A 15,767-nucleotide genomic window follows, 5' to 3' on the forward strand; every position below is an offset into this window, starting at 1 on the left:
AGTAATTTTACCTCGGGACATATAAACAGCTCAGTGAAAACTCCTGCCTGATGTATATAAGTGGTCAGAAAAGCAGACAAGAGGTTCATATTTATGGCATTTACCTGCGTCTCTACCTCTGTATGTAGGAGTATGCACTCCGACATGCCTTCCATCGTAGCAGCTTCCCTGTGCCGCTGCCTTTCACTGACTCTTTTAATAAAAATAAACTCTAGCTAAACAGAAAGAGCTGGTATATTGTACTGAAATAGGGTGATGCCATTCTATAAACCGAGGAGATGTCCTCCCTGGGACACTTTGTTCAGTCACCCAATTCCATCAAAGATACGGCAGAAATGGGAAAGGGGCCCAGAATGCTGAGAGGCCTGGAACATTCCACGTGAGGAGGATTTAGCAGGTGGGAATACTAAGCTCAGGGCCGGACTGCTGGTTCCACCTATTTGTGTTGCAAGTGTAAGGGCCAAGTCAAATTGCAATACCTGCACTCAGGGGAGTGCAGAGGCTGCTCCATCACTACAACCCTGAAGTGCACAGAGCCCAAAGCAGGGAAAGAGAAGTTGCATCACTGTGCCCCCTCCACTCATGCATAAGGAGCAGGCTGTGCCCTAAATTGGGGCAGTAACAAGTGTCAGGAGTATGCTGTGTCCCAGGGAAGTGTTCTCTGTGCTTCCCAGGCATGTGATAGTCCATCCTGCCCCCCGCTCTGTGATGGGCCTCAATAAAGCAATCTAACCCTCAGAGGGGACATCAGAGAGTTGTGTAAAGTAACACAAGCTATAGAGAAGGTAAATCACATGTGCCTTCTCCCAGTAGATCAGGACATCCAGAGAAACTGAAAGGCAACAGATTTAAAACTGATCAAAGGAAATACTCTTTTTATCTAATCTATCTATCTCCTTGATTAACCTGTGGAACTTATTCCCATGTGATATCACTGAGACAATGAGCTTGACAGAACTCAAAAAAGTATTAGACACTTACATGGTTAATAAAAATATCTGCAGTTACAGTAGCTGAGATACAAATTATGCAAAACCATCTTGCTTCAGGTCATAGGACAAACACCAACTTTCCCCAGAGGCAAATTATTACCTAATCAGTTACAAATTCTGTACCTTCTTGCACAGCATCTGTCACTGGTTTTTGCAGGAGGTGGAAGACCAGACTAGATGAACCATTGGTCTGATCAGTGTGGCTGTTCCCATGCCCTAAACACAGCTAAATCACTGTTTTAAGAATTCTGCTGAGTTCCAGTTGTAACCCACACAACTCCTGGGTGTGGTGTTCTGTCCCCACTAGTGTCACTGAGACCACTTAGAGATTAATGAGGCTGCTCCAGCCTTAGTTAAGGGCCAGGTGGCTTTTAGCTCATGCAGTAGAGGTCCCAGGTTTGATCCCACCCACTGATGACGGGGGTTTGTTGGCGTTACAAGTGAGGGTTTGTCCGGGATTTCAAGTGGGAAATCTCTGATGCTCATGATGCGCTTCCTCAGCTAGGGGAAGTTTGTAATCCACACACCTCCTGGGTGTGGTGTTCTGTCCCCACTAATAGCACCGAGACCACTTAGAGATTAATAACTCTGCTACAGCCTTTGATAAGGGCCATGTGGCTTTTCGCTCATGTATTTAGCTCCAGAGGTCCCAGGTTCCATCCCGCTCACCGATGACCGGGATTTGTCGGCGTTACACAATGAAGGCTTAACACCTTGCTATTGGATTGTTTGTTTTAAGGTCAGCCTGTCTGTCTCCAGATTTCTAGACCCTCTCCAGGGCAGTACAACCATCTGGGAATCTGTTCCCTTCCGCTATTGCCTGTATTCACTCAGCTCTGACCGAAACATGGCAGGATTTCATGCAGTGCGTATCTCAGAAGCAGCATGCAATAGATATGAAGCCAAAGAACAGCCAGTTTTGGAGATTGAGAGGAAGCCAGAGGTGAAAAGGTTTCTATTTCATACTGCTAACAACCTTGGCTAGCATTTCTTTAGCAGGCTGTGATAACTGGTGGGATATTGTCACTTACATCCCAACAGGCCATCAATGCTTAATTCTTCTTCTTCTTTGCTGCTGATTCCAACCTAAGATGTCTGGATCTTATTGGGGGTTGATGTGAGCTGACTAAATTTGCCTGCTGCTAAAAATCGTGGAGTCTACAGAACAAATATGAAATGACCACAAGATACTGATCACAGGGGAAAATATATATATAAAAAACAGAGCAAAAGCCCTTGATGGCTTCTCTAGCTCTGACCCTCAGAGCTATTCCCATTGCAGATGCTGCTGCCTTCCTCAGCATAGAAAATGTAAGTGCGAGGGATATGAGACAGGACCAAGGGCTGGGAAATATCAGTCAGTAGGTCTCTCAGTATGCCCAGAGGAACCACACAGAGTATGAGTTCCATTGAGGGAAGTGCTGGAAGCAAAGGCTGCTGCAGGAATAAATCAATGGCCATTGTAAGGTAAGTAACAGTCTAACTGCTTTCCTATCGCTTAGCTGTGGTAGGAAACACAAGCCGCTGTAGATGCATTACACCCACTTACGGAGTTTGAAGAAGATTATAAGGGTTTGTTGCCACATTCCGCACGAGCCACCAAGACTAATAGTGTAGAACGCCTAGAGGGAAATCACCACCCTTTGCAAAGTGATGGTGATGCAGCATCCCAAAGGGGCTCCTGCAACACACAAAGGGAATGAGCCCCAAAGAGGGGCTTGAGGATTAATTAATTCACTAAATCTCTCTGGAGCAAATGGAGCCATTCTGTAAAACGCTAGTTCAACTTTTAAAAGAAACCCTGTCCAGAGCTCCCATGAATACACTCTAGTGTGCAAGGCAGCATAGCCACATGAGAGAACATTCATGGACAATGCACCATGCAAAGGGCCATGAAAACAAGTGATAATACGTAGCTGAATAGTGATGGTGGTACTCAAGGGCGACTGTATCTCTGTGGGTGCCTGTGGGCCCCCCATCCCCCACTGAGCACTCTAGTCTCTCTCTTGTTGGACAGTATTTGTGAATGGAGCTGTATTTATGTTGTAAACCTAGCATTAAATTAAATGAAGTTACCACTCTCAAGACAAACTCAAAAGACATTGCCCCGGAGTTAATTTTTGTTTGTTTGCTTTACAACATTTCAGCTGTTATGCACCAGCAGAAAAAAGGGGGGGTTGTTTGGTAGAAGAATACACAAGTTCCATGTTGTGATGAAAACAACTCAACAAAGGAGGAATTCTCACACACCTGGGCTATTACAGCTCATCTTTATTATCCTAAATTGAAAGATCTTGGTGTGGAAGATATTTTAGAAACTAAAACGTCCTCTGCAGACCAAAATGCACCAAAAATAACAGGGTTATATTATTATTGTAGTTACCATTTGCATTACTGTTTGTTTCTAGTAGCACCTGTAACATGCTAAACTATACAAATAAAAAAGAAGGCACATTAATACAGGTGACCTAGAGGGGAAACAAGACTCCAGATTCTTGTACTGATCTCATGATCCATGAAGTTGCTAGAAGATCTGAGTCTCATAACACTAGATGTAATAAGATGCACTTGGTAAGTACTTATATTTACACTAAGTGACAGAGCCAGAAAACCATCCACTGTTTTTAAAACTAAAGATTGCTGACAATTTTTATTTAGTCTAGCAGCAGTGAATTCCAAGACCTGGGTTTTTGATAACTGATGGCAGCCTCAGTGGATTCAGAGCAGAATGCTGGTACTGACAAAATTAAAAGATTAGAAGATCGTAAGTTATAGACATGCTCTCTTGCCCTCTCTCTGAAGAGCAATTTTGTGTAACTCAGAACTTTCTTAATACACAGAGAAGTAACTTGGTTAGCTAATGAAACTGACATCTGGTGCTCAGAAAGAGCCAAGAATGTTATTGTAGGGGTCACAAGGTGAGTCTCATAGTCACAGAATAAAACGAACCAGGAGATCGCATGTACAGAGTATCACATTTCTGACCATATCCTTGACATCCTGTCATATACAAATCACCACTATTATAAATGAGTCATAATAGCACTTCCCGTTTTATGCTGTGCTTTAATGTAGATTATTTCTCCAAGGAAATTCCTACTTCGAAGAGTCTTGAAGCTGTCCATTTTTAAGACAACATGCTCAGTAACAATAGTAAAAGCTAACAATTTGAACCTCATTACAGTGGTCACAAATCACAATGTAGCCAGGGCAGTGGGCTCACGCGAGACGACCAGCAAAAACCCAGCCACTTCCTCCTCTGTACATTTAAGGGTAACAGCAGCAGAGGTGATGGGTGGAACCCAAAGGGTTTGGTGGTGCAGTTTACAATGTGAGCATTCAGAAGTTTCAGTGCTTCTCCAGAGGCTTTCCACACATATTCAAGCCTCTGCATCTGGAAGCTTCACTAGGTGTGCATGAATGATCAGACCACTCCAGTGACGAGCACCATGAAAAAGCCACGCAATAAAGAGAGAAATAATGTCCAGCACTTCCTGGTTTAGTCAGCTCAGAACAGATTTTTCTTGCTGTGTGTTGTGCTCCTGTTTCCCCTCCCAGCTGAAACCAACAGAGGTACCTGAGAATAAGGGTGAGCAAAACAATGCTGCTAAACTAAGGAAAGAGCTAACCAGAACCTTTGACCTTCCCTACAGCTAAACCCTCCCTGGACCCTTCTGGAGACTTTGGTAAGTTCAGCTATGTTTCTCCTCTCATCTCTCAGATGTGAGATCAGGACCATTCCTGCTGCTCCTTAGAAGCTTCCCCTGCAGAGATTCCCCAGAGGGCACAGCACCCTGGAAAACTTCAAATCTCAAGAAGTCTGGAGCTGCTCAGCTATGCTGTGCAAGTTTGGGGCACTAATGCACTGTAGGCCCCCGAAATCTGAAACTCAATGCATGGCAGCAAACTCAGAACTGACACTTACTGTTGCTGGTTGTAGGGGTGCCAACTCTCCAGGATTGTCCTGGAGTCTCCAGGAATTAATCTTTAATTAAAGATTCTGTCATGTAATGAACCTTTCAGGAATATGTCCAACCAAAATTGGCAACTCTCGCTGGCTGGGGGGCTGTGGAGCTACCATAGAAGGGCACTGCTTCTGCCAGAGGGCAGGGGGAGGCTACCCATCAGTGAGGTTTGGAGTTTGGGCAGCTGGTTTGCCTAAGCATTTCCTCACCTGAATGGGAGGGCGGGAGAAATGCATGGCTCCTCAGCTGCTCCTACCACTGGCAAATTCTGCTTGTAAACTTTTTATAAGTGCTGTAAGACTTGGGGGTTTGGCTGACATTTTGGACGAGGTCTTTATTCAGTCATCACAAAACTCTGAGACGATGCCTCATCCTCGACTCAGTGGGGCGTCTCAGCTACTATGTCTATCTATTACATTGAAAAATGTGTGCAAATATCCAGCATTGCCAAACCCATATGTTCAAAACCATAAGATAGGCCACCAAAAATCCAGATATTTTTAATGTAATATAGGATGGATTCTTTTTATTTTCCTTGTGGATTCTGAAACTTCAGGGGGTCACATTTTTCAAGCTTTTCTCCCCAAACATGAGGATTAGAAACTTACTTTTTTAAAATGAAAGCTAAGATTCTCACATATATAACTACATGAACTATGATTTACACAAAAACTCCAGAAGTCAGGAGAATTAACATCTGAAGCCTCTCATCCCTAGTCTAGGTCACTAAAGAGCATGGTGGATACTTGAAATATGGAAAAGGGCAAAATGTACATGTGCATTATATAATATTAAAAATATTAGTGTCTGAACAACCTACAAGATATAGATGATTCAATACTACAGAAAATATATAGTCTATAGCCACATTGTTCTGTACTTGGCAATTTAAAAGAGGATTAACAGAACTTCTTGAGTTTCTGGTAGTTTATTAGGAATTGCTGTAGGTATTGACAATGATATGGAGTCTTTCACACCTAGGTCAATGGTTAAATCTATCCCAGTTCAATTGGAACCCCTCTTCCCCAAGGGGTGAATTCCCTATCCAGGGCAGCTGCGTTCCACAGGCAAAAAGGGTACAAACTAAAGTCCCTGTACTGAGGGGGAAGAATCAGGGGCCATCTGTACATCTGCAACTGCTACTGCTTCCTGCATGCACCTTCAGAAGCAAAATACTGTGCACAGCTTGGAAAAGGGTGTATATCAGAGAGAGAGAGAGATGCCCATCCTAAGTACAAAGCTGATAGCATTTGAGAGACACTTACTGTGCGTAGGGGTCACTTCCTTTGAATTGCTTATTGGAATTTTGGTTGCATTCTTCATTACTACATAAGATAAATATGCCATTGAGAAACTTACTTTCTGCTTCAGGGTTACCCGTTGGCATTTTGGAAGAAGGATAGTTTTAATTGTGTGTACTTGATACATTAGTTAAGTGGAAGTTGTCAGTTTTCCCCCATTATTGTAGTAGCTAGCATTGTATCTGAAGTTCCAGACTGTTGTTAGGAATGTTTGCCAGAAAGCTATATAAACTGGCTGCATACATTTTGGTCCCAGTGCTGCAAGGTCTAAGAGACTGTCAAGTTCTCACAACCCAAACCTGTACCATACACAGTGCATTTCAGCCCAAGGTCACCAGGCATAGGATCAACATTCACTAGCATGACCCTCCAACCCAGAGATGTTTCCAACCTTCACTAGGGTCTTCATTAAAAAAATACAATAAAGATGGATTTAATGTAAAATATGTAAATGAAGTTTTCTGTGCATCTGCCATCTTTACAGCAGTCCCACCCCCAATGGAAATCTACCATGTCACATGTGACAATATAGTTTCCTAGAAAATAAAACCATAATCCTGAAAACAGGTTGCAGGAAATGAAAGCAGAATATGTACACTAAATCTAGAGCAGTGTTCGCATCACAGGACTTGGACTGGGTCACTGAAAAACGCTTCCCTTTAATATTGAGCCATGTGCAGATTACTATGGGGCTCTGATACATCCTACAATCAAACTTCACCTTCCAAAGGACAATTTGCAACCTCTAGCCAAAGCAGCTGAACACAGACCCAGTAGGTCTGCTCCTCCAAGCCCTATGGCATACGCTGCTCTTAAATCCCAGCTCTCACCTAGCTCCTCTTGCCACTTCAGTCATTACTGAACTCCTCAGGAAAAGGAGAAAGTGACACAGCAGCAGTGCCCTCCCTGCTGCTTCTTAAGGGGACACACACACACACAAACGAAATGGGCGCTCCTTACGCTTTTGCTTTCCTTTATTAAGCAATAAATGTTGATTAACAAACAATCCTGCTCACTGATTTTTGCATAGTCCATATTATGTTTTCATTTCTAAATTCAGCACCCACCTACCATGACAATTGGTGCTATGGAAACCAGTAAAAGAAAAAGACTGCATTGGCCCCCACTGGTTGACACAACAATTGCATCTCTTACATTCATTTCCCCTGCAGAATCTGCGCACACAGACCCAGTCCCACCCTCATCCCCAAGTGGTACTGCCCACCAGCAGAGGGACAGGGAACTAGAGCAGACAATCCATTACCAGAGTCCCCCACCTGCTGACCAGACTTGTTTTGCTGTGTGTGGGTCCTACATGTTACCACAAGCAGGACTTGATCCAGGATCCCTGTATGGTGGAGGTAGCAGCTGTACTAAAAGAGCCAAAGGGGACTGCCACTACACACTCTGTTTCCCATATCTATCTAACCTTTCTACCCCTCCACCCACCTAGCCTGATAGCTCCAGAGGGAAATAGCATGAACATCTGTAGAAAGGACTTCTGAAATGAATATGATGTAAAAATGTACTTTGAGCTCTTAAGTGTGTATAATTAGGGGAAACATACAGTGTGTTCTGCGAAGCAAGAATAGCAAGTTCCAGTAAGCAGAGGGAGAGCAAGTGTGGTTCAATATCTTTGGAATAAAAACCATCAAAATATAATACCAGCGATGGCTCCTTCACAGACAGATGCTGGGGCAACTCAAGAGTGAATCTGGTGAGGTTTTCTCCTCTGTAAGAGCCTCAGTTTTAATTTCTATAACTTCTACTTAACCATGATTTGAAGAAAAGTATTTTCACAGAGAAATGGGATAGTTCCTTGTTAGAAATCAACCCCAAGAGGAGACCTATAGTCCGGCCAGAGCAAACACATTTTCAGTGCATTATGGTATTCTTCCTGCCTCGCAACTCTTCTGACAGGAACAGAACCAGCGGGCCAGGGACTGAACAGCAAGCGAGAAAAACACAGGATATTTCTGATGATGGCCTAATAACACTCACCCCACAGGTCTTACATATTCATAAGAGTCATCTTATTTTCTAATTTCAGTTTCTCCTTTTGTGGCCCAGTCCTTTGCATCCACTGCCATTGTTCAAGAAGAAAGGCCAATGCTTTATCAAAAAGCCTTTCTACTCCCTGCCAAAGAGGTGACTGGAAAGAGTGCCATTGTTTGACATGGAAGAGGGAAAAGAGAACGCCCTTCTATGGGACTGAATAATGAGAGCACAGAATCTGCAGGAGACAGGATAAGAGAGCAGCTACTACAGTGATGAATGTGATATAAAAGCCTATATAGGATAGACCCCTCCCACACTGTCTGTCTTGGCCCCTACCTGAGAGTACCTGACTCTCCAGGGATCAATTCTGCTCTCCATTACAAAGGCAGTTTCTTCTTAAACCCTATTAGTTACTGATTGGCTCAATGCTGAAGCATGAGGTTTTATAACTTTCTCTGATCTTATATAACATAACTGTACATGTTGTATGTCTAACATTTTTTAAAATCCTGCCAAGCAGACTCAATATCTTGTGACAGTGAATCTCACAGGATGATTATTGGTAAAAAAGTGTTTCCTTTTATTAGTTTTATCTGTTCCCTTTTGTTTACATTCCTTTGTTCTTGTATTATGAGAAAGGGTAAATAAGAGCACCCGACTATCCTTCTCTAGACCATTCATTATTTGCCTACCCTTATGTCCCCGCTTTTCCATCTCTCCCCCCAACTAAGTAGTTCTAAATAATTTCCATCTCTTCCCATAGGAAATTCTTGTCAGGCCTCTAAACATTTTGTCACCCATCTCTGTATCCACTTTGATTTGTGCTATATCATTTTTGAGACACAGAGACAAGCGTTGAGCACAGTAACCCTGGTGAGCTCACAAACCCCTGAGTAACAGAATGGCACTGTGATGTTTTCAGTATTCACAGAATCATAGAATATCAGGGTTGGAAGGGACCTCAGGAGGTCATCTAGTCCAACCCCCTGCTCAAAGCAGGACTCATCCCCAATTAAATCATCCCAGCCAGGGCTTTGTCAAGCCTGACCTTAAAAACTTCTAAGGAAGGAGATTCCACCACCTCCCTAGGTAACGCATTCCAGTGTTTCACCACCCTCCTAGTGAAAAAGTTTTTCCTAATATCCAACCTAAACCTCCCCCACTGCAACTTGAGACCATTACTCCTTGTTCTGTCATCTGCCACCACTGAGAACAGTCTAGAGCCATCCTCTTTGGAACCCCCTTGCAGGTAGCTGAAAGCAGCTATCAAATCCCCCCTCATTCTTCTCTTCTGTAGACTAAACATCCCCAGTTCCCTCAGCCTCTCCTCATAAGTCATGTGTTCCAGTCCCCTAATCATTTTTGTTGCCCTCCGCTGGACTCTTTCCAATTTTTCCACATCCTTCTTGTAGTGTGGGGCCCAAAACTGGACACAATACTCCAGATGAGGCCTCACCAGTGTCGAATAGAGGGGAACAATCACGTCCCTCGATCTGCTGACAATGCCCCTACTTATACATCCCAAAATGCCATTGCCCTTCTTGGCAACAAGGGCACACTGTTGACTCATATCCAGCTTCTCGTCCACTGTAACCCCTAGGTCCTTTTCTGCAGAACTGCTGCCGAGCCATTCGGTCCCTAGTCTATAGTGGTGCATGGGATTCTTCCATCCTAAGTGCAGGACTCTGCACTTGTCCTTGTTGAACCTCATCAGATTTCTTTTGGCCCAATCCTCTAATTTGGCTAGGGCCCTCTGTATCCCTACCATCCAGCATATTTACCTCTCCTCCCAGTTTAGTGTCATCTGCAAACTTGCTGAGGGTGCAATCCACCATCCTCCAGATCATTAATGAAGATATTGAACAAAACCAGCCCCAGGACCAACCCTTGGGGCACTCCACTTGATACCGGCTGCCAAGTAGACTTGGAGCCATTGATCAATACCCGTTGAGCCCGACAATCTAGCCAGATTTCTATCCACCTTATAGTCCATTCATCCAGCCCATACTTCTTTAACTTGCTGGCAAGAATACTGTGGGAAACCGTGTTAAAAGCTTTGCTAAAGTCAAGGAACAACATGTCCACTGCTTTCCCTTCATCCACAGAGCCAGTTATCTCGTCATAGAAGGCAATTAGATTAGTCAGGCATGACTTGCCCTTGGTGAATCCATGCTGACTGTTCCTGATCACTTTCCTCTCCTCTAAGTGCTTCAGAATTGATTCCTTGAGGACCTGCTCCATGATTTTTCCAGGGACTGAGGTGAGGCTGACTGGCCTGTAGTTCCCGGGACCCTCCTTCTTTCCTTTTTTAAAGATGGGCACTACATTAGCCTTTTTCCAGTCGTCCGGGACCTCCCCCGATCGCCATGAGTTTTCAAAGATAATGGCGAATGGCTCTGCAATCACATCCGCCAACTCCTTTAGCACTCTTGGATGCAACGCATCCGGCCCCATGGATTTGTGCACGTCCAGATTTTCTAAATAGTCCCTAACCACCTCTTTCTCCACAGAGGGCTGGTCACCTCCTCCCCATGCTGTGCTGCCCAGTGCAGTAGTCTGGGAGCTGACCTTGTTCGTGAAGACAGAGGCAAAAAAAGCATTGAGTATATTAGCTTTTTCCACATCCTCTGTCACTAGGTTGCCTCCCTCATTCAGTAAGGGGCCCACACTTTCTTTCACTTTCTTCTTGTTGCTAACATACCTGAAGAAACCCTTCTTGTTACTCTTAACATCTCTTGCTAGCTGCAATTCCAGGTGTGATTTGGCCTTCCTGATTTCACTCCTGCATGCCCGAGCAATATTTTTATACTCATCCCTGGTCATTTGTCCAATCTTCCACTTCTTGTAAGCCGGTCGCCTGCCATATTTACTATTCTTTCTACACATCGGGATGGTTTGTCCCTGTGCTCTCAATAAGAATTCTTTAAAATACAGCCAGCTCTCCTGGACTCCTTTCCCCCTCATGTTATTCTCCCAGGGGATCCTGCCCATCAGTTCTCTGAGGGAGTCAAAGTCTGCTTTTCTGAAGTCCAGGATCCGTATTCTGCTGCTTTCCTTCCTTCCTTGTGTCAGGATCCTGAACTTGACCATCTCATGGTCACTGCCTCCCACTATTATTGTCTACCCATTTTTATATGTCCTAGCTCTTTTTGCTACCCTTTCTCGTTAACTCTCTAAGCACACACAAAATTACTTGAATTCTATACATCTTTATTTACTGTGCTCTCCCTCTATTTTACTGTATCTAGAGAAACGTAAACTGATCTATGAACCACTTATACTCTCATATTAGGACAATACCCTTGCCATTGCCAGCTCATTGTGATTACAAAAGATCAAATTAGGGTAACAACAATGATATTGCAATAGATTTGTTTCAGTTCTGTTGTGGGACCATATACTCAATAATGGAAAAAGGGTGACCACTGAATCTTATTGCTGTGATATCACTATGTTCAGATTTCTACCAGGAGTGTGTGGGAATGTTCCCAATGCCATATCAGGGACCCAAAGTTCAAAACAACTACCAGTTTGGTAAGAAGTGAAAATGTTACTGTCTTAGGAACAAGTGTTTTTCAAAATGTATTTTTACTGTTTTCAAGCTTCTTGGAATTTTAATATCTGTCATTGGCATAGTGAATTTCTTAGTCTTTGACTGGCAAAAGCAGTAACCTTGATTGTGCATTTCCTTTACTTTTAAGGCTTGTGCTAGGAGGAACAACATTTAGGAAACCTTGTCTCCAGTGTCTGACAAAAAAATCATTGCACTTATGTTAATGTTACTTCAGGTGTGAATTTTGTAAAGAACATGGCTCTGAACCACATTACATTCTTTTGCTAATAACATGAGCTCATTTGAGTTTGTCTCCAACTGGAATTGTTTGAGAGAAATGACAGAGAAAAGCCTTTACTGTAGCTATGTCGAAAAGAGCAAACTCTCATCCTCAGGAGCACAGTGCTGCAAACCTCCCAGCCTTGTTTACTTGGTCGCTTTATGCCATTTTCCCTGCAGTTCTGGGAGCAAATAGTGACCAGCAGCCAGGCACGGAAATGCAGGCATTAGAAATCCAGCCAGTTATGAGACTTTCTGATTCACATCAAACGTCTATAGTACCTAGGCTCAGATAAGGTGGAAACAGTCTGCATGGGACTTATAATGTCATCTCTGATATCTTCTTTACTCAGTGCAACCTGCTAATGTGAGGAGTGTTTAGTATATAAAGTATTATCCTTAACTGCAGTGTCAGGGAGTGGAGTTAGGGTACAGTATCGGCACTGGTTGCACTGTACTAATGTATTCATTTGCTTAGGACAGAGACCAGAAAATTCCAGAAAAAGCATTGTCCTCAAATTACGTGGGGTGTGAATAAGCCATGACAGGATCGTTTAGATAGATGGTTATGGGTTCTGTTTTCCATTGTAACCTAATCATTCTTCAGCTCATAATGGAGCCTTTGTGGATGGGGTCACCCTTCCCTCCCTCCTCCGCTCCTTGCCAGCTAAACCTGCCTTTTCTGCCTGAGCACCAGCAATGAAGTCACTGTAGCTAAAATACCCGGGCAGCCACAGACTCATCAAGCAACTCACGTATTATACACATATAACAAGGAATCTGTCTCTTTGATCAGAAAGTGATGAGGACTACTGACCTGATCCCCCAGAGTTCACCCAGCAGTCACTGTCCCAGGCAACTTTGACCACAGTAACTTTTACAAAAACTCAGTAGTCACTTCACTCTGACAAACGTGCTTCCAGCTCAATGATGACTCTTCTGGGGAACACCTGACAAGATGACTATACCGTGGCAACACAGGAAAAGCTATTTTAAAAAACTTTTTAAAACTGTGATGCTACAGAACTCTCATGGATGTGTTTGCAGTATCACATGATCTGGAATTATCAGCTCAGTTCCTGCACGTGTGCTTTGTTCAACCATGCTCTAACTGCCACCAGTCTACCTAATTCCAATGCACCCAATGCTGGAGCCTGTGGGTGCAGACCCTTATCATTGCTTTGGCTTTGCATGAGACATTTTTGGGAGCTAGCCCCTTTGTCACCACTACCTTTCTGAATATCTTCTATTGTAACTTTCGACAAATGAGCAAGTCTGCCTTGAAACAAGAACTGGAAATATTACCAGGATTATCTTGCATGTCAAAGTTGCTATCCAGTCACTTAACAATCACTCAAAGAAATGATATAAAATATCACTTTTTTACATAGATGAATAATAGAGTGTTTGTCAGTCAATTCTGGGCTGACTGAGCCCCTTTAACTGTCTGAAACCAGAGTCCCTTTTTTTCTAAACCTCCCGAGAAAATGTTGACAAAACAGGCAATTTTCTGTAATTTCCCTGCAAGCTTCTGTCAGCACGAGCGGCAGCCAGAGCCCACTCATTTCAGATAACACCACTGGGTAACCTTTGACATTTACCTCCTCGCTGACTTCGGAGGCTCCTGGAAGTGTAACAGTTGTGTCTTTCAGGTTGCAGGATGCAGGCCCACAATTTGGGTCTTAGTTCACTGAAGGCAGCCTTTGTTTCCCAGCTGACTAAGAAGCTCTTCTAAAAGGGATAAGAAATGTAGCTAATAGCTCAAGAGTGGCCTAATCATCAGCTGCCATTACCCCTCCAATATTAGGAGGGATGACAGACTTATCAATAACAGAGCCCCAGGTGAGGTACATGAGCCGATAATGTGAATTTCGGCTTGATCTCTGCTCCGCTGAGCACAGCACTCATTTAAAAGAAGCACCAGTGTCTATTTTTTACTTCATGTTGTGCCAAAAATCAGTCAGCTGCAGAGCTTTTGTTGTGTTTTTCTATCTTAAACCACAACGATTTGACCAATTTCATTTATAAGCAGAGATGAAAACCTGAGAACTCTACCATTAAATAGCTTAAGCCAGAGAGATGCCCCCCGTGCATTTATTTCAATATGTGATAATAAAGATGGAGCATGCCTGTCTCAATACGCATATATGCAGAGCTACACATATATACACACACATGATCTGAGTGCAGTATGTGTGGGTGGTGTGCAAGTATTGTTCTCTATAACTGAATAAAAGTTTAAAACCTAAATATTATATAGGTTATCTCTGAGGAATGCTTGAACAAAAGGTGTCAACATTTGTGTAATAAAAACCCATTTGTTCATTAAAATAAAATGAACTCATTCATTTTAGGGTTAGATTTGTTCAATATCTTCATAAATGATCTGGAGGATGGTGTGGATTGCACCCTCAGCAAGTTTGCAGATGACACTAAACTTGGAGGAGAGGTAGATACGCTGGAGGGTAGGGATAGGATACAGAGGGCCCTAGACAAATTAGAGAATTGGGCCAAAAGAAATCTGATGAGGTTCAACAAGGACAAGTGCAGAGTCCTGCACTTAGGACGGAAGAATCCCATGCACCGCTACAGACTAGGGACCGAATGGCTCGGCAGCAGTTCTGCAGAAAAGGACCTAGGGGTGACAGTGGACGAGAAGCTGGATATGAGTCAACAGTGTGCCCTTGTTGCCAAGAAGGCCAGTGGCATTTTGGGATGTATAAGTAGGGGCATAGCCAGCAGATCGAGGGACATGATCGTTTCCCTCTAGTCGACATTGGTGAAGCCTCATCTGGAGTACTGTGTCCAGTTTTGGGCCCCACACTACAAGAAGGATGTGGAAATATTGGAAAGAGTCCAGCGGAGGGCAACAAAAATGATTAGGGGACTGGAACACATGACTTATGAGGAGAGGCTGAGGGAGCTGGGATTGTTTAGTCTACAGAAGAGAAGAATGAGGGGGGATTTGATAGCTGCTTTCAGCTACCTGCAAGGGGGTTCCAAAGAGGATGGCTCTAGACTATTCTCAGTGGTAGCAGATGACAGAACAAGGAGTAATGGTCTCAAGTTGCAGTGGGGGAGGATTAGGTTGGATATTAAGAAAACTTTTTCACTAGGAGGGTGGTAAAACACTGGAATGCATTACATACGGAGGTGGTGGAATCTCCTTCCTTAGATATTTTTAGGTTAGGCTTGACAAAGCCCTGGCTGGGATGATTTAGTTGGGGTTGGTCCTGCTTTGAGCAGGGGGTTGGACTAGATGACCTCCTGAGGTCCCTTCCAACCCTGATATTCTATGATTCTATGATCACTGAACTCCTCACGTTCATTGTATACATGGTGTGGGATTTGTTTTCGATCTCTCCAGGTATTTATATGGCCCCATCACCATCGTGTCTGAAGCCATTGCAGAGAGCATTTTGCCTGACTTGTTTGAACAATCTACATATCTGAGATCGATAGATCAATCGATCGAGAGGGTGGGGTGGGGACAGATCGATCGATCAACAGATAGATAGATCGAGGGGGTGGGGTGGGGATAGATAGATCGAGGAGGTGTAAGGGGATAGAAAGATCAATTGATAGATCGATCGACGGAGCATGAGGGGATCGGTCGATCGATCGACAGGGCTTGAGGGAATCGGTCGATCGATCGAGCGTGAAGGGATAGATAGATCGA

The 15,767-nt window shown here is 43.7% G+C and overlaps 1 long non-coding RNA gene across 2 annotated transcripts in view; it reads right to left on the reverse strand.

The window, feature by feature from the left end:
• The window catches only part of LOC114019749, a 218,544-nt gene that overhangs the window by 126,467 nt on the left and 76,310 nt on the right, over positions 1 to 15,767 (reverse strand). The gene's annotated exons all lie outside the window — the stretch shown is intronic.

Source organism: Chelonia mydas, chromosome 16 (genome assembly GCF_015237465.2).
Source record: "Chelonia mydas isolate rCheMyd1 chromosome 16, rCheMyd1.pri.v2, whole genome shotgun sequence".
Lineage (NCBI taxonomy): Eukaryota > Metazoa > Chordata > Testudines > Cheloniidae > Chelonia > Chelonia mydas.